General features: G+C 41.0%; 1 pseudogene; it reads right to left on the bottom strand.

The window, feature by feature from the left end:
* Positions 1-9,974: 9,974 nt before the first annotated feature.
* LOC127683744 (peptidyl-prolyl cis-trans isomerase D-like) overlaps positions 9,975-19,265 on the bottom strand; it is a 143,150-nt pseudogene continuing 133,859 nt past the window's right edge.

Genomic DNA, 19,265 nt, shown 5'->3' with positions numbered 1-19,265 from the left:
ACACACACAGACAGACACACACACACCCCACACACAGAGAAAGAGACAGAGACAGAGAGAGACAGACAGAGAGGAGACAGATACAGATACAAAAACAAAAACACAAAGTGACAGAAAGCAGGTAACTCCTCAGAACCTGCATCTCTTTGCACTTTTATATATATACTTTTATTGGCAAAATTCAGGCAAGCAAATACACCCTCCAAGCTTGCTATTAATCTGCCGTCTTTACTCACAGTCAGGCTGTTGAATCATTGTGCTCACTGCATTTGAGGTAGATTTGATAGTCATCTTCATAAGATGATAGAGAAATGATTTCAAAAACATCAATACCTTACTGCTTCCCTGGGAACAATGTTGTAACTCTTAGGAGTCTCTTCTGGCCATACGTCCCTCTATAGAGAACACGGGAGACTCTGAAAACCACAATGGAGCATGTAAGGCAGCTGTGGTGGCACACATGTGTAATCCCAGCCAGGTGTGGAAGCACACATCTCTAATCCTAGCCAGGTTTGGAGGCACATATCTCTAATCCCAGCACCTTCACTGGACAGCAGGAGTGCAAGCTGGAAGCCAGCCTGGCATTTATAGTAAGATTCACCAACAGTAATAGCAAAACACAATAAAAAATTCTTCTGAATGCCAAAGCTAATCACATTTACCACTTTGTTACCAGTCCCCAACTGTTTGTGATGAGGTCAGATATTTTTCTTAATTGGACCAATACTGTGGTCTTAATTGTGATCTCTACTTTAAAATAAAACTTACATTTTAAACCTAAATGTAAAGTAAAAAAAAAGGGAGGGGTGATTTTTAAGTGTTCTTACCATGGGAACGGGTATGTAACGTGACATACAGGTTAGTTAATACCATTTAGCTGTTCTATCATGTATACATATATCAAAACAGGTATGCTGTGTGTGTATGTGTGATTTTTATTGACAATGCACATTGTTTGATTGACAAGTGTTTTGTTGTGGGACTCTTTCTCAGATTAAGTTTAGGACCTGCATGTTTATGTTATGCTAAAATCATGCATGTCCTTCAGCATAAATCTCACATTTCACTAGTAACTGTCACAGCACAGACCACACACTACATGACAGGGCATGGGTTTTTTGCATAAGTTCCTTCTTAAAACATAATGGATGCTTCTTGGCCTGTTAAATAAATTCAGAGGCTCCTCCCTTGTCCATTCAGTTCAGTGGGTACTTTCTAGCCTATTGAAAGAATGTAGTGGACACTCTTCTCTGTTTTATGAGTGCAGTGGACACTCTGTATCCTGTTGAATACATGCAGTGGATATTCCCAAGCCTGTTGAATGATTACAGCACCGACTTCTTGCCTGTTGAATTAATGCAGTGGTCAGTCCACAAGCTAAGTAAGTGCAGTGGATACTCCATAGTCCATTGAACAATGCAGGACAGAAAGTTCATCTAGAAGTATATCATCCTAAAATAACTAATTAGCACAACTGTGTTCTATTATTTCCTGTTGTGGTAGGCCAGTTAATTCTGCTCAAATTGCCCCACCTTGTTCCTCTCTACCCACTCCAATGTTTTGGGTTCCTGAATGAGAGATACACATGCAGTCTTTTGTTTAATATGCCTTAAACAGCTCAGTGGCTGGGCACTTCCAAACCTCCATGCAGCCAGCACACTCCCCTCTGATATTCCTGAATTATTACTTACTAAAACCTATATTCCATCCTGGCCACCCATGACCCAGGCCTGCAGTCCTCCTGGGCCAGGATATCCGACGCTTACATGATGACAGGACTCTGTGTTCTACACTTCTCAGGCCTGGTCTTTCTCCTTTCCCTCCTTGAGAGTTCTCTCTCTGCCTTCCTCTCCTGGTCCCCTTGCCAGTGAATCCCCTGCCTCCCTCCCTGCCCAGCCATTGGCTGCTGGAAACTTTATTTACCAATCAGAACCAAGCAGGGGCAGGGACCCTCAGAGTCTTACAAGCAGATTCTCTTGCAATTTTTGGAACCCAATTAACATAATACAACCGTTAGAGCAAATCCACAACAATTTTCCCCCAACCACTTAAAATATGGCACAAGCCTTTGCCTTTGACATAATTTTACTGAATTATCTTTGGAAAGGCCATTTCTTAAAATTCAGTTCATTCTAAGATCCTGAGCATCAGAATTTCAATATGTGAATGCAGGGAAGACACAGCTCAGCTCCTAACAACAGGTTTTATAAAATCGTACTGTTTGGTTTTGGCATTTTCCAAAGGATGAGAGAGTTTGAATCTTGCATATCTAGAATTTCAAATCTCTGCCCTTGGTCTTGCCCCAATTTCAGCAGACTCCCAGAATGCCTTCACTTTTGCCTGCCTGCCATGGCCTTTTCCTCTGGACTTACCCCCACCCTCTCTATCCTACTGCCCCTGAGCAATAGTTTACATCTGTTTCTTCATTTTGCTTCCTTAGACATTAATTCTTTTTTCTCTGATATTATTTCAGAAGTATGTCAAGCTCTTTCACACACATATAGTTCTTTTTCTATTCTCTGTCTTACTAGGGATTATACCTCACCAGGATAATACTGCCATTTTAGTGCACTCAAAGAGGGGATATATATGTAAATGCATTCCAAATGCAGTGTAGAGAGAAGATTGGAGGGTCAGAACCCAATGCTTCACACACACACACACACTTATTTTAGATATCATGTACCTCATGGTGATCGGAGCAGTAACAGCAGACAGCAAAGAGGGCATCCAGAGAGCACAGGACCCTCCATCCATGGACCTCCTGTGAGGACAGGGCTTCATCTCACTTCCCACTAGTCAGTTATTCTCTCAAATCCAGGAGTCATCCATGGATGCCTTGTCTTCTCCATCCAGAAAATGGCAAGGACATTATTGCCTCTTTTCCAGAAGTTAGGAAGTAACTGTGCCTGGTGAGATGACTCAGAACATCAGGAAAGGGACATGTTCAGCTCTCTCACAATCCCCAGTCCTCTGGCCATGATAGACATGACTGACCTTTCTATTCACATCATAATACATTGAATTTTCTGTTTTAGTCTCTGATAATGGATGGAGGACAGTGCGAGGATGTGAATGAACTTTCTGTCAAGAAAGGCAATTTTCAGGAACAAATCATCTTACAATAGTTGGTCACAAGAAAGAAATCCACCAAACAAGTATCCTGAATAGACATTTATATTCATAAACATTACTAGGCTCTGAAGAAAGCTTCCCAAATAAGGTCCTAAGGATGTTACTAGTTTTACAAAAAGGGAAGGGGCAGAGTTAAAACAAATTCAAACATATATTTTACTGGAGGATTTTTAGTGTTTTTACATTTTTATTCTGTAGTGTCCTAATTCCCCAAGGCTTCAGAGTCTTTATGCTGACTTGCCTACACAGCTTGTTATCCTGAGACTAACAGAGAACAGAGTGACCCCAGCAGCAGTCCTTGGAATCTTGCTGTGTTTCCCTTCTTTGACACCTAGCATTTAAGGCAACACTTAGACTTGCTAGTTATTTTTACCATTTCTGGGAGGAAAATGGCGTATTTTGCTCTAGAAGAGGATCTTGGTGTATGATAGACCCTGTATATTTTTAGGGTGTTGAGGATTTCTTGCCCTTGAAAAGGTCACCTTTCAGCAAGATGTGCACTGAGGGGGGCATGATCCTCTCTTGGTCAGGTGGTGATGCTTACAAGGTCTCAGTGCAAGGTCTCTGGGCCTGACTTTCAGGGGAAGTGACCTAGACAGAACTGACTACAGCAATAAAACACTGTTTTGGTTTTCTGGGAAAATTGGTTACCCAAGGGGCAATAAGCAATGGGTCAGCTGTATTCAAAGATGTTATTCTTAGATCTGTGTTCGTGACTGTTCTGAACTTTAGAACGAGCTATTTTTCTTCTCCAAAGCTGAAAGGGTTAACTCAGAAACGTTGAAAAGGTCATAGAACACTGGCACCTACCAGAAGGGCAACTGTTCCCCCTCCCAGAAGGGAGAGGCTAAATTACATTCCTCAGACCACAGTATGGTCCCTGCAGTTAGGAAAGGCCCAGAGTTTGTTGGCCACCTACCTCATCCCCTAACAACCAATTAGTTTAAAGGTAACGCTGTTCTGCCAATCACATTGTGCCTAATGGTGGCTGCCCCAGAACTGTGTAAAAGGCCTGGGCAGCGTGGAGTGTGTGTTATTCTGTCTCCATGTGCTGGGTGGCCCCAGCATACTGGATAATAAATAAAAATCCTCTTGCTTTTGGCATCGATTCCCATCCATTCAGGGGGTCTCTCTGGTAAATTAAGACTACCCCGAGTCTTACAAAGCTTCTTAGATCAATAGGTAGGAGATGGGATATTAGCTTCCATCACAAAAGCTACAATTATGCTATCATATGTGCACTCCTTTGACTCTTACTTTGATTGTGAACTTGCCCCCTATTTCTCATAGATGGAGACTTTATACTGAGCTTACCCCTACTGAGTATTGGCTATTGAAGACTCACTGTGTGTCCTTTTTAGCAGAAAGGCCACACACCAATCTTAGTTGGCCCTATATTTCTAATAGCCAGTGAACGCTTGGAAGGGGTTTGTGGGGAAACTGTCTGGAGTAAGGATTGTTTGATTTGTCACATTAGCTCTCCTTCCTTTGCATACATTTTAGGAGTGATCTAAGCAATAATATCTCTAGGATAATAGAAAAAGGCTTAATGGCCTCAAGCAGCAGTGAGACTTAATAGTCTTATTCATAGGAAGTTAAATATAGAGATGTCTTTGAGTTGCACCTAATTTCCCAACTTGTTGTCTTTGTACTTTAATTCTTAATAGCTCTAAAATTCTGCCATGTGCTAATGCTCTCTTAGCTTCTCAGAAACAACAGTAATTGCAAAGATAGGTTTTTTTTTAAATTTGAATGGAGAGATATAATTACATAACTTCATTGGTTTCTCCTGTAAAAAGTGTTGCTTAGCTTTTGAAGAATTGCACTATGTAATAAACTTTTTCTTTGTGTGATCTCCAAATTTCTAGGTCAAAGTATCATTCCCACTATGATGAGATTTGAAGATGAGACCTTTGTGAGAGAAGTTAGAATATGGATGTAGTGATATCCTGAGTGAGCTTAGCACTCTCCTAAAATACACCTCTCTTTCATAAAAGATGGTCTCTCTTTCCCTCCAACCCTTTGTTATCAGGAAACAAGATGGCGCACAGCAGACACTATTATCTACTAGAACCTGGTCTTGGACTTCCTGTCCTCCAGAACAGTGAAAAATCAGGTTTTTTCCCATTGTTTAAGCCACCTAGTCCATGACCACACTAAAATAAATGACATTTTATGGAAGTTGTCACAGTATCTTTTCTTAACTATTTTAAGAACAAAATTCTTCAAATAGCTTTGGAAACATCCCTGGTGGGATGGAGACCTTTGAAATGTCACTTGCCAACTGGTGTACTGTACACCTGACTTTGTCTCTTCCTAGCTTGGGTAACCTGGAACAACTGAAACCTGCATTCCACTTCGCCTCTCTCCAACACGGAGAACTTTCCTGGGTAAAGGTCTAGACTAAGAGCCAAGAACAAGACCATGAACAAACATGAGCATTAGTGTTGGGGGGGGGGCTTATGAAACATTAAGCAATCCCCTTAGTATCCCCTAGAACATTATCAGGAATCCTCTACAAGGATTTTTTTCAGGGCTGAGAAGTTTCTCAAAAGCCAGACAGAGACCTTTCTGCTAAGAAATTTGGGACACTGCAGCTCCCTCCTTTTTTGGGCCAAGAAAAGCACAATAATAGCTTCCTCTGTTTGTGCTTCTTCCAGAAGCTTTGCTTTTGTGCCTCTAATCCTTTATCCCTGAACCCTGCTGGGAAGTAGAAATTATTATCAACATTACGGAGATGAATAAGCAGAGGGCCGGAAATGGATACGTTGGTTCACATCTTCCAGCAGGTATGTGGAAGGTGCTAGAATGCTCTCATCTCCTCCTCTCCTTATCACTCAGGCCTCCCAGGGGTGGTCCTGTGGTTTAGAAGGAACAGACCCAACAGATGTGTCAGGCTTTCAGGATGTCTCTTTCCTCATCATTAGCCACAAGGTGTAATGATGAAAAATGCCACACCATTTGTGCTCGTCCTACAAGAGAAGACTCCAGCAGCTGCTTAGCTCAGAATGCTAATCTTTCTGCTGCTCACAAACATGTTCTTTCGTTAATTTGAATTCTCTTCCTAGGATGTATAAACCATGCAGGGTATCCCATGCTATCCAGCAACCACTGGAAGGGGCAGTGGTTACAAGCCTCTAACAAATGTACTTTACAGAGACCCTTAGAACAGATTCCAATCTCCCAGACCCACATTTCTCACCTTCATTCTGTGGTTGGAATATGCTGTGGTTTGTGCCTCACACTGGTTTCTAAATTCATATTTTCTGTATAGAAAGCTGATAATTAGTGTGTGCCTTCACGAAAATTTCAAACCAACTATTTGAAATGGAAGGGAAGCACAAAACAACTTGTAAATTCTGTGCATAATGAAGTAACGAACAAACATGCACAAGGAAGCCAGATGATTACACAGAATAGTGTGATTCTTTTATCTTAGAAGACAAAACAGAAGGAGCTGATTAGTACTCAACCTTGGGTGAAAAGCTGGTTTCTTTCTTCCCTCTGCTTTTTGGTAGGGTCTTTGCAGTCACGTTTGCAGGTCACAACGTTTTGCAAAGTTTTTGTTGTTGTTGTTTTTCTCCAGGTAACACTGTTATGTGCCTGACTGTCTTTAGGAAGTATTCTTCAGCTGTCACTTATGTGCCCAACAGAATACCCTGCATCAGGCTCTGACCACTGAACTCCAACAGACAGAGTACTAGAACCAAATATTTACTATGCTCCAGTCCCTGTGCTGGAGGTAAAATCAAAGAAGAAAGAGAATCTCTACTAGTGTTGAGATGCCTAGTGCTCATGAAGGGAGACATGTAAGAAAAGATTTGTGACATGCGATCTGTATATGGGCAAAGAGGAGGACCTCTACCATGGGAAGAGGCAGCTAAGGCTATGAAAAGACCTCTGTGGAGCAAGAGAAGGTGATACCCAAGATGAGACAAGAACAAGGAAAAGACAAGCACTAGAAGGGGGGAGGGCTATTCCAGAGACACGGCCTCAAATCGGAAGATGCAAGGCCAAGGGAGAGTAGTCAGGGTTTCAGGAAGTTCAGTTTCCTGCAGCACCTGAAGATGTGAAGGAGCCGAGAGGACAACCTGAGAGGTAAGGCGTGAACTGACATCAAAGGCCAGCTCTATCGGGCCTGGTCAGTGAGGACGTTAAGTGGGGATAAGCCGATTCTGACTTAGAACGTATACTCAGACTGTCTGGACTAGGTGACAGATGGCAGGTAAAGTGGTGGTGGTAATAAACGTGCCGAGTGCCGAGTGCATCAGGCACAAGGCTAAGGACTGAAGGACAGCAATGCTCCGTAGAAACCTTCAGTGGACTCAGGCAATCTAGAAGCAACCAAGGTACTTGAGAACCTGTCCATCAAAAGGTTGTAATCTGCCTCCCTAGATCCAACTCCCAGGTGCAGTCATTATGGACATAGCTAAGCAAGCCAAGTGACACTTAGTTATTGCTGTGAGGATTAAATGAGTTGATACATACCTTTGGAACACGACAAGACCTTTTATAAGTGGTAATTCTCATTGTATGATCTATGGTATGGGTAGGACACAGGAGCTAGCGTGAGGCAAGGCAAGATGCCCAAAGGAATCTCATTGTTTTGCCTTGGGCAGTGAGGCAGATGGTAAGCACAGGAGGGAACGGTGAACAAGGAAGATAAGATTTATTTGGGAGCTACTGAGAGCAGAAAGCCTAAGGAACATTGTGACAGAAAGATCCTTCTTGCCACTGTCACAGGAGTGCGAGCTCTGAAGACCAGTCTGAAAATACGAGAGCTAGAATGCTCAGGAAGCAAGTGAAGCTAACTGACCGGGGAAGACAGCTCTGGCAGGAACGGCCTGGGAAAGTTTAGGAAGAGCCTGGATTGAATGGGCGGTTGAAGGAAGAGGCCAGCTGGGGAGGCAAGGGATAGCCGGAGTCAGCACTTGGGAGACTGAGCTGGGATAGCGGGAGAGCAGCTGGGGGGACAGGAAAGAACAGAGTTCTGACTCCATGGGAGAGTGGTCAGAAATGTAACGCACTCCGAGGCAGAGGAGGGCCTTGGAATGAGGAATAGGGAAAGACAACCACTGGGTTGGGCGATATGCCAATGTTTGGTGATTGAACACATTCTGGAGAACAGGAAGGTCAAACTTAATTCACAGGGAAACTTTGATATAGGAGTTGGGAAAACAGGATTTGGAGAACTAAAAAATGAATAGAGAAAGTACAGTGAGTGTAGTTGCAGAAATAACTCCCTCCCTGGGGCAGGAAGGAGAGAGGAGAGGCTCCACTTCGGAGTGCCGGGTTCCTCTCACCTGATCCTGCTACCTGCAGCTCAGAGAAGGGGCCCCAAAGGAGCGGAGAGACCCGGAGGGAGACTGCTCAAGTGGAGCTGTGGCTACCCTAGAAGCAGAGAAGACAAGCTCAAAAGAACAAGGTTGAACCTCTGAGAGAGCCTGGGGGCAGTTTGGGGTTGGGGGTGGTGCAGGAAGTGAGAGATTGGCATGCAGAATTGTTACTGAGTCATGCTAACACCCACAGCAAGCAAACAGGAAACAGAAGCCTGTTTTCACCCTTCTTCCTTTCCAGTCTCCCCGGGAGTATCCTTTATCAGCAAAACAATGGAAGCCAGGTGATGTCAGAGAAATGTAGCCTGAAGACTCTTCAGGGTCCAGCAGTGGCTTGAGGCAGTGTGATTTGTCAGTCTAGCTTTATTGATTTGGAGGAAAGCAATGGACTGAGAAGCTGAAATGTAGACAACTACTATGGACTATTTTCGTTATAACAAAACAAAACTGTGTCTCCTCGTACCAGCATGACATGCTTATATGTTTTGAAAACCTCCTGAGAGGTTTTTTGTTTTGGTTTTTGATGGGCAGTAGGCATCGGGCTGCCAGTGCTGTCAGTCTATCGAGGAAAAGGGTACTTGGGTCAAGTCCCCATTGTCAAGGTGTTAGAAGACACTTCTGAGTGCTCTGTTGATGTAAAGGGCGGAAGTAACATTGGGTGTGTGTATGCAGGCTTATAGGAGGTACCCTGTAGACTTTCCAGGGTCAGTCCATTTCTTTTAAAGCAAACTCATTCAGTGAGTCCAGAAATGCTCAGATGTCACATTCCCCAACAACACACAGGCAGAGTGAAACACAGAGAGTTTGTGCAGACATAGGAACACATGCACACTCCCAGGGAAAACAGTTTTTTAAAAAAGTGAATAAATGACTAGACAACAAATCACTTGTCTAGTGATTCGTTGCAAAGGAGATAGTCACCTCCAACCGTCTGAGTTTTAAAATATTATTTGTTAATATTGGAGGTTTTTTTATTTTAATTGAGAAATTTGCTTAAAGGATTCAGTCCCTAAACTACAGCTGTTAGAGTTGGTAATTAAAAAACCAACAACAAAACCCCAATATTTAGGTGGCTTTTGTTCTAAAGAAAGGACATTCTGGCCAGGTGGTGGTGGTGCACGCCTGTAATCCCAGCACTCTGGGAGGCAGAGGCGGGCGGATTTCTGAGTTCGAGGCCAGCCTGGTCTACAGAGTGAGTTCCAGGACAGCCAGGGCTGTACAGAGAAACCCTGTCTCGAAAAACCCAAATCCAAAAAAAAAAGGACATTCTGCTGAGAATATCAGTCAGCAGGTGAGTTACCGGAAAGGACACTAGATTAGAAGGTAGCTGGGCTAGATTCTTTTTTTATTTCATAACACTTTATTAAGAAGGAACCTGCATCAGCATTTCTATGTAAACAATGACAGATAATCAAGGAAAACACATCGGGGATTATGTAGACAGTAACTTACATTATCTCTTATATAAGCAATGTATAATATTTAAGGAAAGTTTAACCCTTATTAAGCAGTCAATTTTGCATACACTACTTTCTATCTTTCTGTGTCTTTATCATTTGTTTGACTTTAAGCAATTCTGCCCAGATAGCTTTATCTCCTGGGGCTATCTCCTACACCTTCTTAAGATCTGCCACTCCTTGATTATGCCATCTTAATCCTTGCCATCATTTCGGTATATTGCTTGACAGGTCCATTTCAAGAACCTCCAAACAACCGTCAATTGCCCCCTGCCAATTTGACACCTCCAATTTACAAGCACCAATATTCAACACACAACTTAAGGCTACAGGTTGCAGTCTGGATATATCTGCTTTCTCAATAACAACCTTTGAACTAGCCTTGTACCTTAAAACCTTCGCAAAGTTTTAATAGCCACATTCCAGTTCTGAGACCTGAAAAAGTATTTCCAAATTTTTAAGTCTTTAGCTATTAATAAAATTTTAAGTCTATATCTGCATCCTCAGTGAAATCTGGATGACTGTCACTGGAGCCATATATCACATACAATTCTACAGGTGGCTATGCTGGGTCAGTTCTCTTCCAGTTTTAGTTTGTCATATTACCTCTGATCTCCAACACCGGAGTGTAGAACCCAAAGGCAAGTGAGGAGACAGTATTCTGTATTCATTTGACCGTCAGCCAGTCGCCAGGACAGCGACCACATAGGCAGTCTTTGCGGTAGCTGTGTCATTTTCTTCCAGGTGCTCAACACCTTTCCTCTGCAGCAGCAGTGATTCTTCCCACTGATGTCTCCTATCTGCCTCCATGGATGCGCCTATGCCATGTATTCCCAGATTAGGCAAAGCTCTGCCTTCTGTGAGACATTGCTGGCACCAGGATGACTTCTCTTCTCATTCCCACTGCAGTCCTCTCTGTTGGTGACAGTGAGTGTGGAAGAGAAGGGTTTGGCTAACATTAAAAGAACTTTCCTCTGGGAACATAGCATCTATACTATTAAGAAAGCAATGTTTGTAACACGTGTCACTCCATGTTGTAAAATTCTAAGTGGTAAATATGATATAATCAAAAAATAAAAATTTGCTTATATTCTCCTGCAAGCTCTGGCTAGGACATGTGTGGCCATCATGAGGGAAGCAAACCCACAACATCTGAAGAACTCACTGGAAGTTGATATTTAGAGTCACGATGAACTATACAAGCAGAATCTAATAAGTGGAATTACAAAAACAATACAGACACACAGATATGTGTCTGTCCTCAGTGACTACATCTTCCCAAGAACTTGCCATTATAAACATATTTTTTCTTTTGTGATAGAAGTATAAAATTATTCAAAATATTGTGCAGTTACCAATCAAGATTATGGTCAGACACTATAAAGAATTTTTATATACTCACAAAATAATAAATATTATGATCTCATCTTTCTTCATTATTTTAAGTTGTTTGCAGCAGAATACTACATCCCAATATGGGATCATGAGTTATATAATGCTTTTATATTCGCAATTTAAAATATAATTTATTCTTCAAGACAAGATTTTGCTATGTATCCTGATTGCTTCAAATTCATCATACTCAAACCTCCTTCTCTAAAGTGCCATGCTCACAGATGATCACACCAGGCCATGTCCAGTGCCTTATAATACTATTCTAATCAAATAATTTGTTTAGAAAGAAACCTGTCTAAGGTTCCATGCACACTGAAGCAGCCCTGTCTATGGGAAATGAGCAATGTACCCCAGTCCACCAAGTAATTCCAGAGAAAGAACTCTTAACATTCAGGAAACATGATATTTGACAGAGAAAATTAAGAGTCAAATCCAAGAGTTACAAAATCAGCACAAATATAGAAGTTAACTAACGTAGATTAAAAAAGAATGGAGAATTCTTGTCAGAGGGATACCTTAATAAATAGCATGCATAGTCTTAAACCATTGGAAGGAACAAATGACAATAGCAAAATTATAATAAAGTATAGGCAGGTATAAATGTATGGAAAAACAAAAGTCCATTTAAGAAAAACAATGTAAACTTGTCTTCCATTTGTCACATAACTTGCATGTGTATATTGGGTATATACTGGTTATTAATTTTAAGCTCTTGTATACAACTTACAATAAATCATTCGATAATTAAGGTCATACAGAAGAATGTTATATCATTGACGTTAAAAACACAGATGTAAGGATTTAAATGATAGAAATAGGGGAAAGGAAACTATAAGGAAGATTTTGAGGGCTCATAGAAGGATTCAAGAGATCCACGTTAGTGATGGATAGGGTGAAGTATTAAGAGAGGACAGAGTGCTAGTAGCCTTGTGTTTAAAAGTGTGGACAGGATTGTGAACCAACAACAAATCTCAAAATAGGGTTATATTTATTTTGAAGTTATCCCATAAAGACACTAAACATAGTAGCAACTGCTTTGGGATCATGTAGGACAATAGGTGCAATGAACTAAATGCTTACATTAATACTGAATGGTAGGTGCTAGAGAACAAATGAAGCCAAATTCATCAAGGCATCATTTGTTGGATTTGAGGGGCAATTGCTTTTTATTGGTATTTTTTATTTTAAGCCCATATTTTCTACTAGCATTCTTTATTAAAAATTAGATTTAGAAAGTTGTAAACTATGTCTGGGCAGGATGACTTTGAAGGCTGCCTTCGTGTCCCAAACCCACACAAATTGCTCCTGATGCTCCCCTCCCTTTCTGGAACCCTGGAACTTTGTCTTCCAGAATGGCTAGCGTCTAGCCATTACCTGATTAGAAACAATCAGTTCAGGTCACTGGGAACCTTTCAAACATTATTTTAAGCAATGTCACGTTTCCACTCGTTACCTTATTTTTTCTTCTCAACCTCTCTATTAAGTAATTATTTCAACCATCAGAATCATGTAGATGATATTAATTGTCCTGAATGGCATGGGCTTCAGATTACTACAATGCATTTGAGCATATAGTTTTACTCAGTCCTTTCCCCTTCTGCTAAAGTGTAGGGACACCTAGAGAAAAGTGAGAAAGATATTCTTCTGAAGAGCTGATATGTCTGGAAATTCACTGCCCTCTGTTACAGGCTAGTACTTTGGGGAATCTGATGGAAGTTGGGAACTGGTAGCTGCCTACTCCACTTGAGTTCATGAAAATCAGTGGTCTGAGAAAACTTAACAAGTCTGTCATTAAAAGACCCAAAAGACTTACTCAGTCAATTAGCACTGACTTTGTATACAACAACTGGAAGGCACCAGAGCCCTACAGAAGCGTTTGTCTTTTTTTTCTGGGCATCTTTTGCAAATTCCACATCATGCTGAGTTACTCTTGCATTACTCATTCTTCCTATAGGGAGGGGAATGCTTCCAGTAAAATGGCCTTGGGGAGTAGAAAACCCAAGGAGTGTTATCAATGGGATGTCACTTAGGCCTGTCTGAGAAAAAAAAATCTGTCTTTCCAAGGAGTGCTGGCCCACGCAGGCTATCTATAATGAATTCAGTGTTGGTGCATCAGGCTGCAGAACTTTTAATAAAAATGTTTCCCAATAATAAAACTCTTGACTAGTAGAAACTTCATAGGACACCGGAAAAAAATGTTATGCAAACTCCTGATGAAAATATTGCCTATTGCAAGTGATTCTTCCAAGCTGGACATTGCAACCTCATAAAGCCTTCTTTTGGCCTTCTTGGTCCCCATCTTCTTTTTCTTCCATTTTAAGTGTCCTCAGTTTCCCTCCCCCATGTTATCTCTCCAGGCACAGGGTCCATGACCTTTACTCTAGTTGGGAGAGAATAGCACCTTTAGGTCTCATTTTCCTTCCTCATTCTCTCCAAGTCACACTTAGGAGATCGGCTGAATGGACACCACCATTTGCTATGCATTAACTCATTTTTCCTTCAGTATTACACTTGTACTTTTCAAGAGGTTTTGATGATAGGGTCTATACAGCAGATACATGAAGCTCTGTGCAGACCCTGTGGAAGGTGAACTGATGTCATGCCTACTGTGGACACATGAACTAGACGTCCTCAAATCTTCTTGTGCAGGTTATACTCCATGTCTTTCACATGGTGAGACCCACATGGTGGGTTATAGATCTGTGGTTCTACTGTGTAAATCCGGAATGTTTTTTCTTAGCTCCCTTCCTATCTCTCAATTTTATATTTTATTACTGTTTCAGTTTTATAGTCAAGTCTCACTGATCTCAGTAAGGTTCAATTTATCACAATTATACTATCCAGTAAAATAAAGTCAGTATTGCTAGAAACCACTCCTTATGCTCTCCCCCACAAAAAGTACATAAAGTCTCTTTGATATGTGAATTTGTATTCTTAATTCACATTTTTTAAAAACTCAAATAACACATAATCAGAATACTTTAAAGACTCAAATAAAGGCAGAGAAAGCAATAAATAAAAAGACAGCAAAGTAAGTATTAAGACAAAATCAACTATCATAAAACTCTGAGAATGCATTTCACTTTGACTTGGATTTTGAATGAAAAGCAAACTGTCAGTCATGGGCTTTTCCTCATCCTTCTTTCCATAATTAGATCCACAGACTTATCCAAAATTCCTTGAATATATACACAATAAAGTATTAATAACATCATTTTGTCCTATTTAACTCATGACTAATCTTAAATAATTAAGATAATCTGGTAGCTGAATATATACAGAGGCAAACTTCTCAAATAAACAGTAATTTCTGCCTGAAACCCAAAGTCTGGGTCCCACAGAAATGTAGGTTCCATATTATAATAACTACTGATGGAAGATAAGGGAGTCCTTTAGGATCCTGTGGTCTATAGTGGAGTTAAGAACAGGGTCCTGGATAGCATGGTCACCATGCAAGGGAGTGAAAGATCTTCTTGGGTACAACTAAAGGCTTAAATGGCAACTTTTAGCTGTCAATATCTCACAAAATTCTTCCATATGGACTCTTCTCTTGAAAATTTGGGAAACAAAACCCAGAAACCACTTTCTGCTGCTTCTGTGGGACACCCACATTGCACACATTTCCCATCCCCTCAAGACAAATCTTTTATACAGCAGGGCTGCCCCCAAAGCCTATCATTTCACCAACACTTAAAAATATTTTCTCAACATTCTCAGCCAGTGCTCAAAATTGGCCCGATATATTTAGAGCCTCCTTTGTGGAATAACAAGATTATTTTTATCATTTTCCGATTCTCAAAAGCCCAACCTGTCACCAAAGAACTTCTAAAAATACCAGGATGATAATGATCTCCTTCGTCATCCCCTCTGTGCTTACGGCTTCCTTAGGAGAGTTGGAGTTTTATTTATTTTCTGAGAGGTCTCTCCAATTATGACACACTTCTCATTGCTTCAAGAACATCTAGGGTAGATATTATCTCCATCCTTGGAAGGTAGCTGGTTTTGTTTCCACCTTTACAGCAAAGTATTTTTATGAAACGTTGGATTTTGATTCATCCTCTGCTTGTTTTTGTTTTTTATTTTTTGAATCACACCTTTGAGTTGCAAGTGTGTTGGGATGCAGACTGGAAAACAAATGCTCACTGAGAAGAATAATTGTGTTCTTTTGCTAAATAGCTCAGCAGCAACAGCAGCAGCGAGTACTCACCATGTGCTAGGAATAGAAGGATGAGTGCAGTGCTCTTTGCCCTATGGTATTGTATTGCATACTAATATTTCATGAAGGGAAAGGAATCACGCACTGTAATCGGGGCTGTAAAATATCAATTTTTGTATAAGCATACTAGAACTAGTACATCAATATAGGTGCACTTCTACTAGGAAATGATTCTGCAGGTAAAGGCACTTGCAGCCAAGCCTGACTACCTGAGTTCAATTTCCAACATGGTAGAAGGAGACAACTGATTCCCCAAAGGCATTTTCTGATTCAAGCTGAATCTAATCTAAAAGCCTCTTTCCTAAGGACTAGGTTTCATAAAACCAGAAAATGGCATTGAAGCTTCCAAATTGTGAAGCAACCCACAGTCCTATCCAGATAGGACTATTGTCTATGTGTCTGTGAACCATAACAACCAGCATGGCACAAGGACCCTAAGAGTGTAGTAGTGTCCTGCATAATTTGGCACTAACCAACAGTTCTCTAATTGGACACAGGACCTGGTCAACAAGAACAACAAAAAAGTCATACTTGGTACTGGAAACCCAGCCAACTACCCAAGACCACAGAAGTCACGTGTCTTGGAGAAGGACTTACAGCTGCCACTTACTAAACCAACACAATCCCTAAACTACATTCATAGCATTTGTCATTATACACACACATATGTGTAGTTACCACTTCTCACCAGGGAAACTTCTCTTTATAACAGATGGAGAGACAATTAGAAAAACCACAGGCAATCAAAACACAGTGCTGTGGAGCCCAGTTCCAACAGATACATCTACAACACAACTCCTGCACCTAAGGTTCCGATCAGGCAGAAGAGGTGGGGGGAGGGGGGAGATTACATGAAGATTGCTGGGAGATTGTGTTTCCTAGAAATGTGAGAAGCTATATCCATGAAGTCTCACCAACATGGCTGCCTAAACAAGAGCTGAACAAGAACAGCAAAATAGACTAACATGGAAAGTTGGGGGAAGCTTAGAAGGCTTGAGCCCTAAACAGTGAGCTACAGGTAACTATGGGATGCTGGAGAGCAGGAGAAATAACCTTCCCCAGGGAAAAGCACAACTATTGATTATCCAATTCAAAATAATCAGTCTTGAAAACATATACATTCTTTATATGGACTGAACAGATTGTATTTATGGATTTAAGAATACACCACAATAACAACAACTAAAGAAAAAGAGGCCATGAATTTGAATGAGAGCAGGAGAGGCAAATGGGAAGAAGAAAGAAAAGGGGATAATCACATAATGATAATCTCAACAAATTTTATACTATTGTCCTCTGACTTCCATATGTTTGCCAAGGCACACACACACATGTACATACACACATACATACTAAACAAATAAATGTAATGAAAAATGTAAGGGAAGAAACTGGAGAGATGGTCCAGCAGCCAAGAGCAATGGCTGATCTTCCAGCAGACCCAAGCTTCGGTCCATGCACATGCTGGATACTTACAACTGTCTCCAGTTCCAAAGGATCCAATACCCTCTTTGACATCTAGGAGCACTAGACACAAATAGTATGCACATACATGTATGCAACACAATTGTAGACATAAAATAAAAACAAATGAATTGTTAAAAGTGAGGCCACCAAATATTGCCTAACTAAATTGGAAAGGAAATATATTGGGAAAATAAATGATGCTTTAGACAGGTTCTGACACTTTCCTGTTGTTGAGAAATGAAATTGTGTACCTCCTTTTGTAGCTTAGGTTGGGAGAAGAAAAAAAAGAGGCTTATTTTAGAGAGTCGTTGGAAGCATCTGCTCCTTGAGGAGAATTTAGAATATACTCTTGAGAGTAGGTTCTTCAACATTTATTCTTGGCTGTTGGTTTGGTGAGTCTTTTTCAGTCATGCATATATTGAAATGCCTCCTTATTCACCCTGCTGGAACCCTGAATAGAAAGAGTATCCTGACTGTAGATGCATCAAATGGAGAATGTCCATGACTCTAGCAATGGCATTTTATCTTTTCATACTGTAAGGTACAATACTTACAAAGCCAATTATCAAATTGTCCATTGTTTTCGCAATCATTTCCCTTTATTTTGCATATCCACTTAGTGAAGAAAAAGATGACATACTTGTAAAGGAAAGACAGCCATTTTTCTGTTGGCAGGAGAGGGACTAGAGAGGTAATTAGAGAAGGATCACAGGGCAGGACTCCTGAACTAATGATATATGATAGATTGTTTTAGCTCTCCCTTTTCTCCATAGCAAAGCTTGTGAAATGCCACTGCATCATGCTGTTGTATTGATAAGCATTAATGAATAAAAAGAAAGCATTGTGTTCATGTTTTAAAATGAAGTCAAATTAAACAAAAAGGAGCCGTGACCACATTATATGACCATGTCAGTAAAGTTCTCATGAGATGGGGTGCCGAGAGGCGATCAAGAAGGAGATGTGAGCAACAGAGCAGGGAGATGTATGTGGTAGCCAGAATACATCTAGGGGATATGGAAGCAGTCTTTGAGCATCCTCAGAAATATATAGAGAGATTCCCTGGGCACTCTGCAGATAGTACACTCATTCCTGAAAGAAAGAATGAACTAACAGTAAAGTGAATTTATCTAAGTCAAACAGATATTAAATTGTAGGGAAGTCCTACAATGGGCTGAAGCAAATTTAATTTTCACAAAAATGTTTTGAAGCCATGACATCAATTTCAATGTGCATTAGCAGCATAAGCAGGCATGTTGGATATTACCCAGAATCTCACACCCCACGGCTTAGCACTAAGTCGTAAGTATGCTTGGCTGTGTTTTTCAGGACACAACTTAGCTTCTCTGAGCAGCAGTTTTAGAATCTGAAGAAAGAAGTACAACATACAAGCATAGTTTGAGCACAACTCAGACAGTTTCTCCAGTTGTTTGGTCTGGAGGAAGGACCTAATAAAACGTCATTATCTGCTTACCTAATCGGAAGCCCATTTGAAGAAACTGTGAACAGCCAAGGGAATAGGAGGCGGGATATTGAGAGTGTGTGTAAGCAATCAGAACGTATTAGATGTCTGAAGTCTTCCATCCTTTTGAAGTTCCCAGAGTTCCCAGGCATGGCCCCTCAACAGCTGGTCATGGGAGAAGAGAAAGACTTCCCACATCACCAACTGACTTCCCTGAGTCTGCACTGCTGGGCTGTCCATGGATGGTCTGTGATTCCCTGTAGCTGCACGATTGCTAGATGTAAATCAGCGAAGCTCTGAGTGTCTACAGTTTAGAAGACATGGAAATCTTGAACTTGCTATGGAAGACTCCTGAGGATAAACAGTGCCATAAGTGGAGTGTTCTGCATGAACGCTACCATTTCCTAATATTTAAGGTCTGTGAAAAGCCAGGAGATGATCCTAAAGCATGCATACAGTTACCCCCACCCTCAGACATTGATTAGATCCAGCTCCTTGATATCTGCGGGTGTTCAAGTCCTAGTCACACACAATGGATCCGAACATCCTAATTCCTGGAGAGCAGATAGCAAAGACTCATTTTATTTCTTCCTTATTGTCATGTAAATTGTCCTCTTCCCATAGACAATGGGTCTTAGGAAAGAAGGCACACTGCCTTTTGAAGACCCCACAGGAAGGGAGCCATCAAAGTGGCCCAGGAAAAGGGTCCTTGGAGGGTCAGGAAGTATGGAATTGGACTACAGTTCAGTCCTATTGCTAAGAGAAACTTTTAGGCAAATTTGTAGTTATTTGTAGGAGTT

Source organism: Apodemus sylvaticus, chromosome 4 (assembly GCF_947179515.1).
Source record: "Apodemus sylvaticus chromosome 4, mApoSyl1.1, whole genome shotgun sequence".
In the NCBI taxonomy this organism is placed as follows: Eukaryota; Metazoa; Chordata; class Mammalia; order Rodentia; family Muridae; genus Apodemus; species Apodemus sylvaticus.
Note: the sequence above shows the minus strand (reverse complement) of the source record. Positions and strands in the feature narration are given on the sequence as shown.